The sequence below is a fragment of the Vitis vinifera genome, chromosome 13, assembly GCF_030704535.1.
Source record: "Vitis vinifera cultivar Pinot Noir 40024 chromosome 13, ASM3070453v1".
In the NCBI taxonomy this organism is placed as follows: Eukaryota; Viridiplantae; Streptophyta; class Magnoliopsida; order Vitales; family Vitaceae; genus Vitis; species Vitis vinifera.
In genome coordinates this window covers 13,099,353-13,116,475 of record NC_081817.1, presented here as the reverse complement: position 1 = coordinate 13,116,475, position 17,123 = coordinate 13,099,353, and positions in this window count along the sequence as shown.

The following is a 17,123-nucleotide window of genomic DNA, read 5'->3' as shown; positions in this document are numbered from 1 at the left end:
TATGTTTATTATATTAAAAATTTGTTAGAAATCAAATCCACGATTGTAATCACTCCATGTATCAAGACATTATATGTGTATACACCCATGTGAATTGTGAATCAAAATGGAGAGTTTTTCTCTTCAAATGTTTTATTTCTTTATGGTATTAAAGTCGTATAGCTCTACGAGCAACCATTTTAGTAGACTCTCAAATTTCTCAATCCCCAATTATGTGTTTTTCCATCCTAATACGATTTCAATGGTCGAAGAATCTCACTCCTCCAAATCACCGTCATATCCCACTCTTATCATGTCAAGTGGAAGCACTCTCTCAACCATACTGGTGTCGATGAATGCAGCAACAAAACTTCCCCTAAAACTCACTAGTGGTAGTAACTATCTCTCTTAGAGAACAATGTTCTCTACACTAGTTTTTGGTTGTGATTTGATGGCATATGTTGATGGATCACATCCGTCACCACTAAAACTATTAGGAAAGGTAACACTTTCATATCCAATATGTTGATGGCATATGCTATCATACAAAATCATAATTGGGAACTAATTTTAAATTCTAACACACAAAACATAGTTGGGTGTAAATGGATTTTCAAGATTAAGTGTAAGTTGGATGGGTCAATCAAGTGCTACAAAGCTCAAGTCATTGCAAATGGATTTTGTCAACATCTTAGCATCGACTTCCATGGCATGTTTAACCTCGTGGTGAAGCCAAAAATAATTTGCCTTATTCTCAGATGTATTGTACAGTTTGGCTAGTCTCTTTACCAACTTGATGTTAACAATGCTTTTCTTTAAGACTCTTTCCTTGAAGACGTCTGTATGCAACAACAACCTAGATTTGTTGACAAGTAGTTCTCTCATCATGTGTGCAAGCTATGTAAATCCATTTAGGCCTTCGACAAGTGCTGAGGGCTTGGTATAATGAATTAAGAAATTTTCTTTTTTCCAATAGTTCCAATAACCCTCAATCTAACATGTCATTATTTATTCTTCACCAAGGACAACTAATTGTTCTTTTGATTATTTATGTTAATGATATCATAGTCACGAACAACAACGAAGCAACTAAATAACAGGTTATTGATGCCCTCTCCCTTCATTTTTTTCCTCAAGGATCTTGATTCCTTAAGCTATTTCTCAAAAATGGAAGTCCTTTGCACCACTCATGGCTTACTTCTCTCTTAACATAAATACTTTAAGGACATTCTTAAGGAAACAAACACGATATGAGCGAGTCGACCCACGCATGGGCAAGCAGCGGGAAAGAAGTTCATAATCCCTTATCTTTGAAAATAAAGTCTAAGTTTAGGGGTCAAGTTACCTATGATGAAGGTACCATAGGGTAGCACCCCTTTAAACCTTAAATAAATGTCTTTACTAATTAAGTTGAGATGATTATGACAATTGATCTATAAATCATGGATACTAAAGAACAAAAATAGGGTAAAAATGATAATAACAAAAGCTTAGCAAAATATTACTTATAGAAGACATGCATATCAAGTGCAATTAAGCATATAAGAAAGAAAATGAACGTACCTCAATTGCAATCCAAAGCGCTTCCATAAAACAATAGGGTTAATTCAACAAGTATAACATAGCAAATGTACATAGCCATAAGAAGAAGATAAGGAAAAAAGGATTCTTTTGGAAGTTGAAATGGAGGACTTTCTTTGGAAGGAACACACATGACTATTAGGAGAAAAATAAGGAAAAAAAAAAAATTATGAGACTCTTTTAGGAGATCATGACATTGAGAGTTGGGAAGAGGGTAGCCATAATATTGAAAAAGAGTTGGAAGACATCATTAAAGAGGGAGATTCATGCATTAGAGAGAGAGAACATGATTGCCACTAATTGAGTAGGAAGAAAAAAATGAGATCTTGAAGAAAATGAAGTATTGGGGAGAAAAAGTGAGATATCGAGAAGAAAAAGTGGCATCTTAAGGAGAAAATGTGGTGTCTTAAGAGACAAAAGGTGAAGTCTTATAGGGCTAGAGGACATGGCATAGTGAAGAAACAAAAAGAAGAAGCAAACTTCATTTTTTTTAGGAGAGCTAATCCATTTGATCTTATGAAAGCACTTTATATGCTATCAAGGTATGTAACACCCCAAAATAAACTCTAGGGGCAAAATAGTAAATTAAAAATTAATTAATTAATTAAAGGTAAAAGAGTCCTTTTACAATTAATAATCCTAGGTATAAATTAGATTTTCTTATTGTCTTCTCTATTAAAAAAACCCTATTAACTAAAAATCAAAGAATTGTAGAACTTAAAACTGAAGATTTGAAGGTCTAGAGTTTGAAATTAAGATATTTCCAAGTAATATTATAACCTTAAATTAATATATTAGAATTGTTAGTTAGTTTTGGACATATTAGATGTTTTTTTAGAAAATTTTAATTTAGATTAGGCTTAGTTTTTTTTTTTTTTTTTAAGATCAAAATATTGGAAACTTAAAATTATGGGTTGATTTATTATTGGAAATTGGGAAATTCTGGAAATTGGAAAATTTTAAGTTTTTAGATGAAAAAAAAAAAAGAATTGTGACTTTTATATGCTGAAAGTATGTTATAATTTATATGCATATAAAGTTTTGATGCATTGTAGATTGTGGCAATTTTTATTTTTTTTTTGTAAAAAAAAAAGAACATGTGTGCACTGGAGAGAAGGCATTGGAAAAAGAAATATATAATATGCAGGCTATGCGTTGAGCATGTAAGGAAGGATGAGTATGATAGGAAAAATAATAATAATAAATATAATAATAATAATAATAATAATAATAATAATAATAATAACAATATTAATAATAAAGGAAAGACACATTCGGAGTGTGTGTTTGATGGTATATAATTATATTAACAATGATGAAGAGTTGTTGTGTATACATGTTATGTTTGGTGAAAAAAAAAAAATTGAAAGTGAGAGAATAGAATATATAAATAAAAGGAAGTGAAGTAAAGTTTTTAGTATTATAATTATATTAATGATGGATGTAATTTAATAAATAGAATGGAATTTGATTAGTGAAATAAATTGTAGTTTAATTAAATTATGTTGTGTCCCCATAAACAAATTGAAAATAAAATTAAAGTTTTATATGAATTAAAAATTTATTAATTCTTCTAAAATAGGAATAAATTAAATTATCTTTCATAATTAAAAATATTAATTTTAATACCTAAAATTTTTAGGATTGTCAAACTTATCATTTTAGATAAATAGTAATAATTATTTCTCTTATGTTATGTTAGGTGAAGAGTAGACTTTCCATAATTACTTTTCTCCAAAGATTTTGAGAACTACCTTTGAGGTAAGGGAACAGATTTTGCAAAAAAAAAAAAAAAATTTTATATATGTTGTTTGAAATGTGTAATAGTTATTTTGCTTTTAAGCATGGATCAAATATATTTTTACATGGAAAAATGTGTTATAACATTTATTTTGTGTTTAACGAAACACTTGGAGATATTCTACTTTTGTAAATTGGAATAAATAAAATAAAGAATTTGACTCTGGTTTGTTTGACCCTTGTCAACGGGATATAATAGTTGAATTTTTTACCCATGTCAACGGGATATAATAGTTGACCTTTACATTTTCATGGTGAGAAATGTAATTGATTTGGACCCACATTTTTCATGTGCGTCCCCACTCAATCGGTGAGACTCGCTTTTATTTTGGTGAAAATTTAGTTTTGGAAAAGTTGGAGTTGCCACTTATTTTATTTTTATTTTAAAGGGAAAATAAAATAAGAAATAAAACCCTAAATAAATGGCTCCATAGTTTTTGGAAAAGTGTGTCTTTGTAAAACCCAAGTCTAGGTCCGAGGATCAAGTTACCTATTGGGCAGGTACTTTTAAAAGGTCGAACCCTTCTAAGCCCTAAAGAGGTCTCTACTGACCTAGTTAAGGGAAATGAGACAATTAATTGGTTGATTATAGATACCTAGGTAGGGTAAGGTGATTTCGAGATTCTATCAATACTAGCATGTCAAATAAGAAATCAAATTACAATCATAAAAGAGAGAGTTAGAGTGTGTACCTGAATTGCTTCTTATTTGCTATCATAAGACAATCAAAGTTAATTTGAATAGTATATCACTCAGCATGCGTTTTATTAGAAATAATCAAGCAAGTATCAAGGCAATCAAGGATAGCGTTCAAACATGGATATAGCTCATGATAACATGATTTTTCATAGAATTTTGGAATTAGAGGATAGAGAATGTACTTGGATAGAAAGTATATTTTATAAGATTCCTCCGAAAATGCTAGAATGGTTAGGGCAAGCATAAATTATATAAAATATCCATTATGTCTAATATACAGTGTCAAAGCCAAAATTGAGCTAAGATAAATCAAATGACTCCAAAAATAATAACAATTTCAAGTAAAGTATAAAACCATCAACATGCAGTTAGAAAAGGAAGCATCATAAAACAATTTCTAAAAAATGGCTTAGAGTGGAATTTGATTACGAAAAATTTCAGAAAATAACTCCTACACATCTAGATCAACATACCAAAAGCCAAACACTTATTCAAAGGACAGATTGCAACAAAGACCACCTAAAAGTTCTACAAAGTCTAGATTAGATAAGAAACAGTGACATGCATAAACAAATTTTAAAAAAATAATAAATGATCACATAAAATCATACAAAAAATCACACACATAGTTCAAAGTGTCTATATCACATAAAAAAAGAATCCAGGGTCGAATAGTACTCAAAAATATTTTTAAAACACTCAAGCTAATCATATGTCCAGAATCTAACATGCACAGTAGGTACGACTTTGAAAAATCATATCTTCCTCAAAAAGACATAATATATATATATATATATATATATATATTATGTGTCTAAGATCAATTTCAAGAAGCCTAGAATTGAGAAAAAATATCGAATCAAATTTAAAAAGTCGTCTGGTATTTTATTTTTGCAAGAAGATCTCGGGTGTCCAAAACTAGGTGAAAAAGGAGCCCTTCTAACAATTCATTTATATCTTCTATTCTAGAATGACTTTCTAACTCAAACAAAACTTTAAATTCAAGTTTAAGAGATGAGGAAAGTCATACAAGTTTTGAAAATTTTTTAAAAATATTCTAAAGTTACTAAAACGAATTTTAAAGCTAAATGGTCAGTGGTTAAGTGAAAATTGGTAGCAAGGGAGAGTTTTGAAAAAATGATTTTGTGTAGGGGTTCCACCAATTCCCCAATTGCTTTTGCATGAGTTGGTTCAATGAATTCAATTATTTGGCACCATGAGGTTCCAGAGGTTCATGTCCAATGTTCTCAATTTCGTCAGTGACCCACATAATTGGTATGGGGAATCCCAATATAAAAAAGTAAGGAGTGCCAGCCATTGTTACAACATCAGTTGTGTATTGTAAGCCAAGGATAATCAGATTCTGTACTAAGAGTTGGAAATTCAACTTGGTATTGATCTCTAATTTGAGGAAGTACCTCTAGATTCCCGAAGGCATCATATATACTAATGGATTCTGAAGACAGTGACTGTGCATTAGATACAACTTTAGCAAAACATCATCAATATCTTTACCATCCTTCCCCAACCCACTAACAATCATGCACCCGTGGATCCCTCTACCATGCATCAACACTGCTAAACGGAAGCAAGCTGGAAAGGCAACTTGGCATTTTTTTGGTTTTCTTTCCTTTTCAGGCATCTCTATAATTGGATCAGATAATAAGCGATGGTCTGATTCATCAACAACCAATGTCCCCGTAGCTCTATTATGAATTGTCATTGTTAACAAGTTGTAAATAAAAACCCTAAGAGACAAAAGGACCAGAAACAGTGGTGAGATACGTGTCATGGCCTTCCTCCCAATCATTTTTTTTTAATTATTTTATCATAAAGGAAACAAAATTCTAATCCTCAAAGCCAAACAAACCAAATCTCATACTCGAAACAACTAATGAAGAAAACCATCAGCTTGATGAAACTCCTCCAATTCACTAGTCCATGATATCATGGAGCCATAGTTTTAAAATTTGATTTATATGAAAGATAAATGAACAAAAAAGAAAGCTTTAACAAGTTATCTGAACAGATGAATGAGCACCAAGAAAAAAAAAAGTAAGAACAACAAAAACTAGAGCAACTAGAGCCTAAATAAACATGGAATTGACATAGTGATTAAAGAAAGAGTGAAGACGATAGAAAAACAAATGAGTGAGAGGTGTCAGTGAATGAAGTGAAGGAGTTAAAGAAATGTGACAGAAAAATTAATTCAGAAATATAGTTATTAAAATCAGAGGGACATGGAGAGAGTGAGGTAGAAACGCAATTGAAGGTGTTTGAACACAGAATGAAAAAAGAGAAAAAGAGATAGGAAGCCAACAGATCAAATACTCATCATTTAAAGCTAGAAAAACTAAAACAAATTACACACCCCTAAAAAAAAAAAAAACCTTCCCCAATCTCATGGTTCAAAAACAAAACCTTAACTTTATTTCAGCAAGAAAAGAAGTCACAAGAAATAGAGTACAAATGAAAACAAAAGATTGACTAACTTGAATCGACTATTAAACGCAAAAGCAAATCCCAAGGCTAATATGGAAGAACCTCCCTTTGAGAAGTATTTATTGGCTGAAAGTGAAATAGGTTCTCCTTCTCCAAAACCCACCAGAAAAAAACGTGAACCTCCTTTCCCCTTCCTTTCATAGAAACCCTAAAAAAAATCCTCCTTCTACCACGTGTTGCACTTCTTTTGTAGTTGTGCATGTTGTAGGATGATATCCACCATAGAATGTGTTGCTCCAAAAATGTGCAACCTAGTGTGTTTCTATCCTCTACAATGGTGCGTCAGTGGGATGGATATATTACTGAGTGGGGCATCAGTTGAGAGAGAATTATGATTAGCATGCATGCTCGTGTCTTTGGAGATGTAGTCGTCTAGATCAAGAGTGTGTGTAAGTTGCTCCCCCTGGTTCCAAAACCGACTGCCCTCTTCTTGAATGTGTGTTGAAAGTCCCTCTTGAAAACCTCTTTTTTCTCCTATCTCTTAGTCTATGAAAACCCTCTCTTTATGAAAATAATCTCTGAATGCCCCCTAAAACCACCAGCCTGTGTTTTAATATCAATTGGAGTTATCCAAATTGAGGACTCCTCTTCTCTCCAAATTCTACGTCTCATCCACCATAAAAGTCATTTTTTTCCCCAAAAATCAATTCATGCATATCACCTAAAGAGTCCTACATTTTCCAAAAAAATCACCTAAAGAGTCCTACATTTTCCAAAAACTTCTCCATTGTTAGATTTTCCTATAAAACTTCAAATTATTAAATCGGATAAATAAATAAAGAGTAAATAAATAAAATAACTATAAATAAATAAAAATGATTGACAACAATAAAAATAAATTAAAATAAATAAATAAATAAAAATATATTAAATAAAAGTGATTGATAATAATAAAAATAAAAATAAAAATAAATAAATATGTAAATGAGATAAATGGGTCATGCGACCATACAAGTCATGCTAAGAATGTCTAGCAGGCCAAGTGTGGCTAAGTGGGCCTAAATGAACTTAGATGAGCCTAATGTCACGGACTTAGTCGTTCACTAAGCTCGTGCGGCACTTAGGCAAGACAAGACACTTGATCTTGCTAAGTCAGCCTTGCTCCCCAATGCTTAGCTTGCTAGGCTAAGACACTCACAACTCAAAAGCTTAAGAAGCTTAGTAGGTGGCTCTTTAAAGAATGGAAGCTCTTATTAACTCAAAGAAGCCTTTACAAGTGCTTGGAAGCTCACTTGCTTGGTTATGAAGTGATTTGGGTGGTGCCTTGGCCAAATGAGGGTCTCACCTATTTATAGACACCAATGGAACTATCTGGAACCTTGGAGGGTTCCTTACAAATCAAGAATATTCTAGATCATCCTACCCTATTCTATGTACAACCCTATATACAAGAATATATAAGAGATTCCTAGAAGTCTCTAGAAAGCCTTGGACTCCTCTCATGCCTTCCACCATAGTGTAAAGATGTGTGGACATCTCTAGGCATTTCTAGAACCTTCCACACTCTTCCCACCAATGGCTTAGTGTAGATGGCTCCAGGAGTCTCCAGAAGCTTCTCTCCTCCTATATAAGCCCATTGGGAGGGTCATTTGAAGCATCTTGTGACACTCTCCCCCACCGATGCCATCGACGTCCTCGTTGTTGCCTCATTCTGAAACCTCTCGATGTGTTTCTAGAATTTTCTCAAGGCATCCGCATGTTCCCAACTTACCTACCTCTTAGGTAGTCCTTTCCATCAGACTAAATACTCTATCACAAGAAGGACCTCTTGTCTCCTGGTGACCGGTTCAGCCATGATATTCTTCACCTCCTTCTCCCGTGAGGCTTTAGATAGATGCAGACCCGTGCGCTTTTGATGCTTAGAGTGTTGCTTCCTCTTACCCATTGAGTTCACCTTTCCCTTGGTGACCTCTTCCATGTGTGTGCGGGCTACCTCAGCTCGCTCCCCTTTTTCCTCCTTTACTTGCACCCCTGCTAATAAGGAGTTCTTAGGCATATTAGGCTTCGGGTTGAATTGGAGGGCACCTAGTAGCTGCATTGAGCCCATATGTGCTTCGCCCTCCTGCTCCCTCTACTCGATCATGGCACTGAGCGCCTTCCTCTTGGAACAATCCCGTTCCCAATGTGGACCGTCACACAGGAAGCATTTGATTTTAGGCGTAAACTCCTTCCTTTCCGCCTTACCCCTTCCTTCTCGGACATTAGACGTCTTGCTTGATCCCTTTTTAGGAGCATTGTGGTCCCTTGGAACCTCGTCTCCCCCACTCATGGCCTGGCTATCCTCCAAAGACTCAACCTTGGAGGAGTCTCCCCTCTTACAATTCGTTAAAGACTCTACTACTGCCATGGCAGTGGCTAAGTCTTGAACACCTCGAAGCCTCAATTCCTGCTCGGCCCACCCTTGCAGGTTATCCATGAAGTTGAATAACAACTCCCCCTCAGTCATGTTAGGAATCTCAAGCATGAGGGAAGAGAATTCCTTGACATAGTCGCGTATCGAGCCTGCATGCTTGAGATGCCTCATGTTTTTCCTAGCCAGGTAAGCCACGTCCTCAGGGTAGAACTACCTCTTGATCTCCCTCTTGAAGTCCTCCCACGTCTCTATGGTGCAAATGCCTTTCTCCATATCGGTAAACCTCCGACGCCACCATAGAGTAGCTGTGTCAGTAAGGTAGAGGGTTGCAGTTCTTACCTTAGCCGCCTCATCCGTCAATGCGATAGCCTCAAAGTATTGCTCCATATGCCATAAGAAGTTATCCAACTCCTTGGCATCCCGATTGCCACTAAACCTATGTGGCTTTGGCACTTCCACCCTAGATGCCTCCTGTGTGGCCATGACTCATGCCGACACAACAACCTTGTAGATGGCCAACTCCTGCCTAACCTCCTGGTCTCGGGACTCCATTCGAGTGGCCAAGGCCTCTATTCTTGACTTCATGCTAGCAAGCATGCTCAAGACCTTTCCTTGGAAGGACACAAACTCCTCATGTGACACTGGTTGAACATGTGAGACTAGCACCCTCTCACGAAGGTCTTGGATCTGCTCCCTTAGATCCTCTAAGCCCTTCTCCATGCCTTGCTCGATCAAGTCCAACCCCTCCCGAGTGTCCGTCATGGCTAGCTCCACCTTGGCTAACATTGCCTCCATGTTGGCAATGGCATCACGGGATTTATCCTTCTTGCCCCTGCCTCGTGCAGTAGGCTCAGTCTGCCTCCCACGGGTTTGCTCGCTACTCTCTTCCATGTTAGAGCCCGACATGCTTCCTTTGCTATGCCCACCTTGTAACCGTGCTCTGATACCACTTGTCACGGACTTAGTCGTTCACTAAGCTCGTGTGGCACTTAGGCAAGTCAAGACGCTTGATCTTGCTAAGTCAGTCTTGCTCCCCAATGCTTAGCTTGCTAGGCTAAGACACTCACAACTCAAAAGCTTAAGAAGCTTAGTAGGCGACTCTTTAAAGAATGAAAGCTCTTATTAACTCAAAGAAGCTTTTACAAGTGCTTGGAAGCTCACTTGCTTGGTTAGGAAGTGATTTGGGTGGTGCCTTGGCCAAATGAGGGTCTCACCTATTTATAGGCACCAATGGAACTATCTGAAACCTTGGAGGGTTCCTTACAAATCAAGAATATTCTAGAACATCCTACCCTATTCTATGTACAACCCTATGTACAAGAATATATAAGAGATTCCTAGAAGTCTCTAGAAAGCCTTGGACTCCTCTCATGCCTTCCACCATAGTGTAGAGATGTGTGGACTCTAGGCATTTCTAGAACCTTCCACACTCTTCCCACCAATGGCTTAGTGTAGATGGCTCTAGGAGTCTCTAGAAGCTTCTCTCCTCCTATATAAGCCCATTGGGAGGGTCATTTGAAGCATCTTGTGACACTAAGGTGTCTAATGGGTCAAGTGTACCTAAATGGACCTAGGGTGCCTAAGTTGGCCTAAGGTGGTGCTTAATGGGCCAAGTGTGCCTAAATGGGTCTAAGGTGGTGCCTAATGGGTCGGGTATACATATACAAGCCTAGGGTGAGACTAGGTGGGCCTAACTAAGTCTAACCTAAAGTGCACCTAAGTGAAGCCTAGTCTAAACTTGAAGGGCAGCCAAGGTCATAATGTGGAACTGGATAAACCCCTCAACCAAAGTCTCCAAAATGGCTTAAAAAAGGTAAGCTACATGAGTAGTAATGGGCTATCAAAGAAACGCTGTGGAACATTGGAAGTGAACTCAAAGACATGTGCTAAAGGGACAAAATGGAGGGTCTACACCAGCCTCTAGGGGTTTGGTTAGAGGTTACTAGTACTAGTACTGTTTGGTTCAGTCCATTTTAAAAGGAACAATTGAGGCTAACCACTTATTTGTAAAGTCCTACTTAAATGAGCACTATTTGTTATTTGATAACTAGAGTGAAAACATTTGAAATGTATTTGATTTGAAATGGATATGAAATGATTTTGATATATATGAAACAGTTTGGTTGAACAGTTCAAATATATTATCATATTTAACTCAAAAGTTTTATAAATAGAGTATGTGTTATATCTCTTGTTTATAAGTACAATTGAAAATATTTTATCCGTGAAATTGTGTTAATGTTCCTTATTGGGCTTTGTACTCATCCCTCTTTGTTGATAAAAATTCCAGGTACTCTCAGTTCGAGCAAGGAGTGACGGTTAGTAAGGGAATTTGGCTTGTTAGGACTTTTGTTAAAACTCTTTTTATTTCGGACATTGTTTAAATGTTAAAATTTATTTCCTATTTGAATTATTTTAGTTTGGAGTTACTTGGACAATAATACTATGGTTGATTTATTGATTTAGAAGTTGAGATTTGAAGATTTTAGACTTTTTGTTCTACTACTTTGAACAACAATTTGGTAATTTGAACTTTCCAATTATAAGATGAATGTTTGTGTTATTTACATTTTAAGCATTTGGGCTTAAAGTGTGAAATGATCGTCATGCCCTTGGAGTGGGTTTTGAGGTGTGACGAGGTATGCTTCCTCTACCCTTTATTTACTTAATTCCATGGACATGTATACCTTGTTTTTCTATATTCCATGCTTGATTACATCTTGTTGTGCCTTAATCACCTTTTTTATTCTTGATTTGAGTAGAATACATGTTGTGTGTATTATAAGACATTTGTTATGTTATACTAGATTACATTTCCATGAAAATTTACATTGTAATTCAAACTATCCTTGTAACATTCCACATCGGATAGGGGGGAAAGTTTCTGGCTCTATATAAGTATGAATTCCTCTTAACCTTGTAGACACGTTTTAAAGCTATGAGAGCCCCTTTGGGTCCAAAGCGGATAATATCTACATGGTTGGGAGTGAGTCATTACAATTTGTGACATCCCACATCCGATAAGGGGGAAAGTTCCTGATGCTATATAAGTATGAACTTCTCTTAACCCTGTAGATATGTTTTAAAGCCGTGAGGGCCCATTTGGATCCAAAGCGGACAATATCTACACGGTTGGGAGTGGGTCGTTACAAATGGTATCAGAGTTGATCCCCGATCTCGGTATAGGAGTTTGTTTGGCCTCGTAGGAGGTGTTTGTTTTTTTGGTCTCGTAATCCCATGGGACACAACAAGAACGTTGTGTCTGCATGGGGGTGTTTATGACATCCCACATCGGATAGGGGGGAAAGTTCCTGGCGCTATATAAGTACGGACTCCTCTTAACCCTGTAGACACGTTTTAAAGCCGTGAAGGCCCTTTTAGGTCCAAATCAGACAATATCTACACGGTTGGGAGCGGGTTGCTACAATCCTTGTATAAATGATTGAGGAAATGATGAAGTTTATGGGATGAAACGTTAACTTAAAAAACTTGGAAGTTATGATGATCTAAAGGCAAAGTTTATTTGTTATGTGATGTTGCAACCATAATAAAGTTTATGGATAAATTATAGGCCATGATATGGGTTTTAAAAATAGTGCAATGTGTTGATATTGAGCAAAATAATGATTTAGAAAATAAAAAAGATGAAAAGATTAAGGTGGTTGAGAAAGACAAGTGAATGATTAATCATAAGGATGTTGATATGAGAAATATAGAAGATGTTGATAAATAAAATGTCAAAGTTGATGGACAACAAGAAGAAGAAAGACACATGGTACATATTCATCCTATATTTATTTGCATGAGTTTATTCATTATCCCAAACTATTTTTTCCTTGTCAGTTTGTAACCTCCTTTATATTATTTTTACTGTTGTTTGCATTGTTTGTACCATTTCTTACATGCTTTATATTTTATTTCACATTATTCGTACTATTCTCATATTATTTTTACCTTATCTCATATTTTCTATATTTCTTCACATTCTTAGTACCATTTCTCACATTGTTTGTAACCTCTTTCACATTATTCATACACTTTCTCACATTGTTTGTACCTTATCGCACATTCTTCGTATATCACATTATTTGTATCATTTATGTCATTATTTAATATCACATTATTTGTGTCATTTCTCACATTATATCTATTCTCTATCGCATTCTTTGTACTCTCTCTTATATTTTTCATATCATGTCTCACATTCTTGATACTTTTTCTTACATTATTCATATCTTATTTCACATTTTCCATACCTCGTCTCATTTTTTTTTTATACAATTTCTCACATTATTTGTACTCTTTCACATTCTTCGTACCATCTCTCGCATTGTTTGTACATTTTCTCACATTATTTGTACCTTATTCCACATTTTTCATACCATTTCTCTCATTCTTCTATCATTCTTCATATTTTTTATACAATTTTTTCACAATGTAATCTTTCTCAAATTATTTGTACCATTTCTTACATTGTTTGTACCTATCTCACATTCTTCATACTTTATCTTACATTATTTATACCCTTTCTCACACTATTTGTATTATCTCTCACATTCTTCATACTCTTTTTCACATTTTTTTTTATAAGTAAAGATAATTTCATTTATAAAGAGACGCCAAAAAAGTGACTCAAGGTATACAAACCAGTGCAAGGTATACAAACCAGTGCAAGGTATACAAACCTATACACCCACCACCAAAAAGGCCAAAGAAAAAAGAAAGAGACCAAAAAAAAACCAACTGGCCCAAAAAACAGCCTTAAAAGGATCCTAATCACTCAATAAAATTAACCATAATTAGAGGGCATTCAACTATAAACAACTTAGCCTCTGACCAAAGAGAGAGAAGAAAGGAATATTTCAATCTCTAGATTGACAACTCATCATCCTTGAATGCCAATCTATTTCTCGCCTTCCAAACTGTCCAAAATATGTGAAGAGGAGCAGCTCTCCACACCTTCCTGCACTTTTTACCCATAAATGAACCATGTCAGCTAAGAAGAGTCTCTTTAACTGAAGAGGGCAACACCTAAGACACCCCAACCAAGGTAAAGAGTAACTCTCATAAGGCCCTTGTTTTTGAACAATGAAGAAGCAAATGGTCTATGGTCTCCTCATTCTCAAGACACATAAAACATTTATTTGTCAAGGACTATCCTCTTTTCTGAACAAGATCTAGGGTTAATACTTTACCTCATGCAGCCTCCCACTCAAAGAAACTAATTTTGGGTTGTACCCACACATTCCAAATACAGCTAGATAGAAACAAAACAGGGTAGTCAACTTCTAGAGCAAGGCCCAACCCCTCTCAACCAAGGGATCCCATACATTCGCTACCCAAACTTCCTTTTCCACAAACAAAGCAAAGAAGGAAGGAAAAGACTCACACAGAGGGGAATCCCCACACCATCTATCCCTCCAAAATCTCACTCTCCTCCCATTGCCAACACTAAAAGAAATCCGAGTGCCCCCCAACTCCCAGTCCATCTTATTCCTTTCCAAAGCCCTATACCATGCGTCTCTCTCACTTCCCGAGAGCACCAACCCCCTCTATCTTCCCCATACTTCCCTCTAATCACTTGATTCCACAAAGCCTCTCTCTTATTTGAGAATAGCCAATTCCATTTGGAAATGAGAGCCTTATTGAGAATGGAAACACATTTGATCCCCAATCCCCCTTTATTTTTACTTAAGCGCACCAAATCTCATCTTACTAAATGAGGTTTTTGCTCCAAGTTGCTACCACCCCAAATTAAGTCCCTTTGAATTTGCTCTAGTCTCTACCTAACTAAACTTGGTAATCTCAACAAGGACATAAAGTAAATAGGAAGATTCGGCAAAGTGCTTCGGATTAGAGTTGCTCTCCCTCCCTTGGATAAGTATTGTCTCTTCCACATGGCCAATCTTTTACGGAATCGCTCTTCCACTCCATCCCACACTAATATTGACTTAAACGGAGCACCCAAAGGAAGACCCAAATAAGTGGACGGAAGACTACCCACTCTACAACCGAATTTCAAGGCAATATCATTAATATTCTCTACCCTCCCTATTGGAATGAGTTCAGTCTTCTCCAAGTTAATTCTCAACTCCGATACGGCCTCAGACCACATAAGTAACCAACTTAGGTAAATTAGATGGTCTTGAGAATCTTGGCAAAACACCAAGGTGTCATCAGCAAACAACAAGTGGGAAATCTGAACCCCTTCTTCATTCCTACCCTTCACCTTACAGCCCGACATAAAACCTCCATCCACAACCCTTTTAAGAAAAGTGCTAAAGACCTCCATGGCAATCACAAAAAGATAAGGCGAGAGAGGATCACCTTACCTCAATTCCCTTGAGATTTGAAAGAATCCCTTAGACGTTTCATTAACCAACACAGAGAAACTTGCAGTGGATATGCACCACTTAATCCACCCTATCCATTTATCCTCAAAACCCATTTTCTGCATAATTGTGAGGAGAAAAGACCAATCCACATTGTCATCTATTAGCACTGCATCTAGAATTTGTCTACCCTCCATAAAGGCCCCTTGAGCCTTAGAAACCACATTTTTAAGTCTATTGACTAAAACTTTAGACAACCACTTGTACAGGCTTCCCACTAATCTTATGGACCTAAAATCCCTCAAATATTCAGTCCCCACTTTTTTTTTGGATTAAAACCAAAAAAATTGCGTTTAGCCTTTTAACAAATTTACTATGATCATAGAACTCCCTGAAGAAACTCATCACCTCCTCCTTCACAAAGACCCAAGCAAACTGCCAAAAAGCCATTGTAAAACCGTCAGGACCCGAAGCTTTATCCTCACTACAACCCAACAGCGCGCCATACACCTCATCTTTCATGAACAACACCTCCAAAGCACATCCAAATTCTGCAACGTTTCACACTGTAGCCCGAATAAAGGAGGCCGTCAGTCCCTCGGATTGGACAGCAGAGATCTAAAGACATTTACTATTCCTTCGCTAATCACATTCTTCTTCAAATGCCAAACACCATTAATCCTAATTCGGTCCACATTGTTTCTTCTCATGTGAGTGTTTGCCATCATGTGGACAAATCCTGTATTTCTGTCACCCTCTTTCAGTCACACCTCCCTAGATTTTTGTCTCTAAGTAATTTTTACCCATTTTTTGTATTCTTCCATCGCTTCTCTTCTAGCATCCATCTCTTCCCAAGATAGTCTGTTAGTCTTCTCCTTAGCATCCTAAAACTGCAGTTGATCCAAAGCCAAATTCTTCCTGTATTCCACCCTGCCAAAGACATCTCTGTTCCACTCCTTCAGTTTAGACTTGACAACCTTTAGTTTTTCAGCTAGAATAAAGCTTGTAGAACCATTAAAGTTGTTCCCCTCCCATTAAGCCTTCAATAGATCCTTAAACTCCTCTATTTTAAGCCACATATTCTCAAATTTGAAAATGGATGGCCTCTTCTCAAACCCCCTCCTTCAAACAAAATTGGGAAGTGGTCAGACACTGGTCTCGGGAGGACACATTGCCTTGAACCATTAAAACAACAATCCCACTCCTCATTGACCAAGAAGCAATCTAGCCTTGAGAAGAACTGGTTATTCACCGCTCCACTCCAAGTAAAAGGACCCCCAATCAAAGGCAAGTCCTTTAACTATAAGTCTTCTATTACATCTAAGAATCTTCTCATGTCTGAATTCAAGCTCCCTCATTTACTACGCTCTTCAGGGCTTAAGATGGCATTAAAATCACTAACACCACACCACACCCATTCCAAACACCGTAAATGGCCCCCAACTCATTCCATAAACATTCCCTGTCTCTCCTCATGGTCGAACCATATACCCCTATAAAAGTCCACGTAAAGCCATCCTCACAGTTTTTAAAATGGCAGGAAATTGAGTGTTCTCTCTTTTCTAATTCGATCAATTCCAACACCCTATTATCCTATAACACCACTATACCACCCGTTGTACCCCTTGAGTCCACAGTTCCCCATTCTAAAAATCTCCCCACTCCTAAACTCCGAATAAGACCCCACAAACTGTTAGTTACATAAATTTAAAACCATCCATGATAGGAGGTATAATTGGAAACATAAAACAAAACGTAAACTGAAAATCACAAACTTTTATTTACATAGCTTAAAAACCATCCATTATAGGAGGTATAACATAAAACATAAAAGAGATATCTTATAATGGGTGTAACCCTTGACATTTCCTGGATTT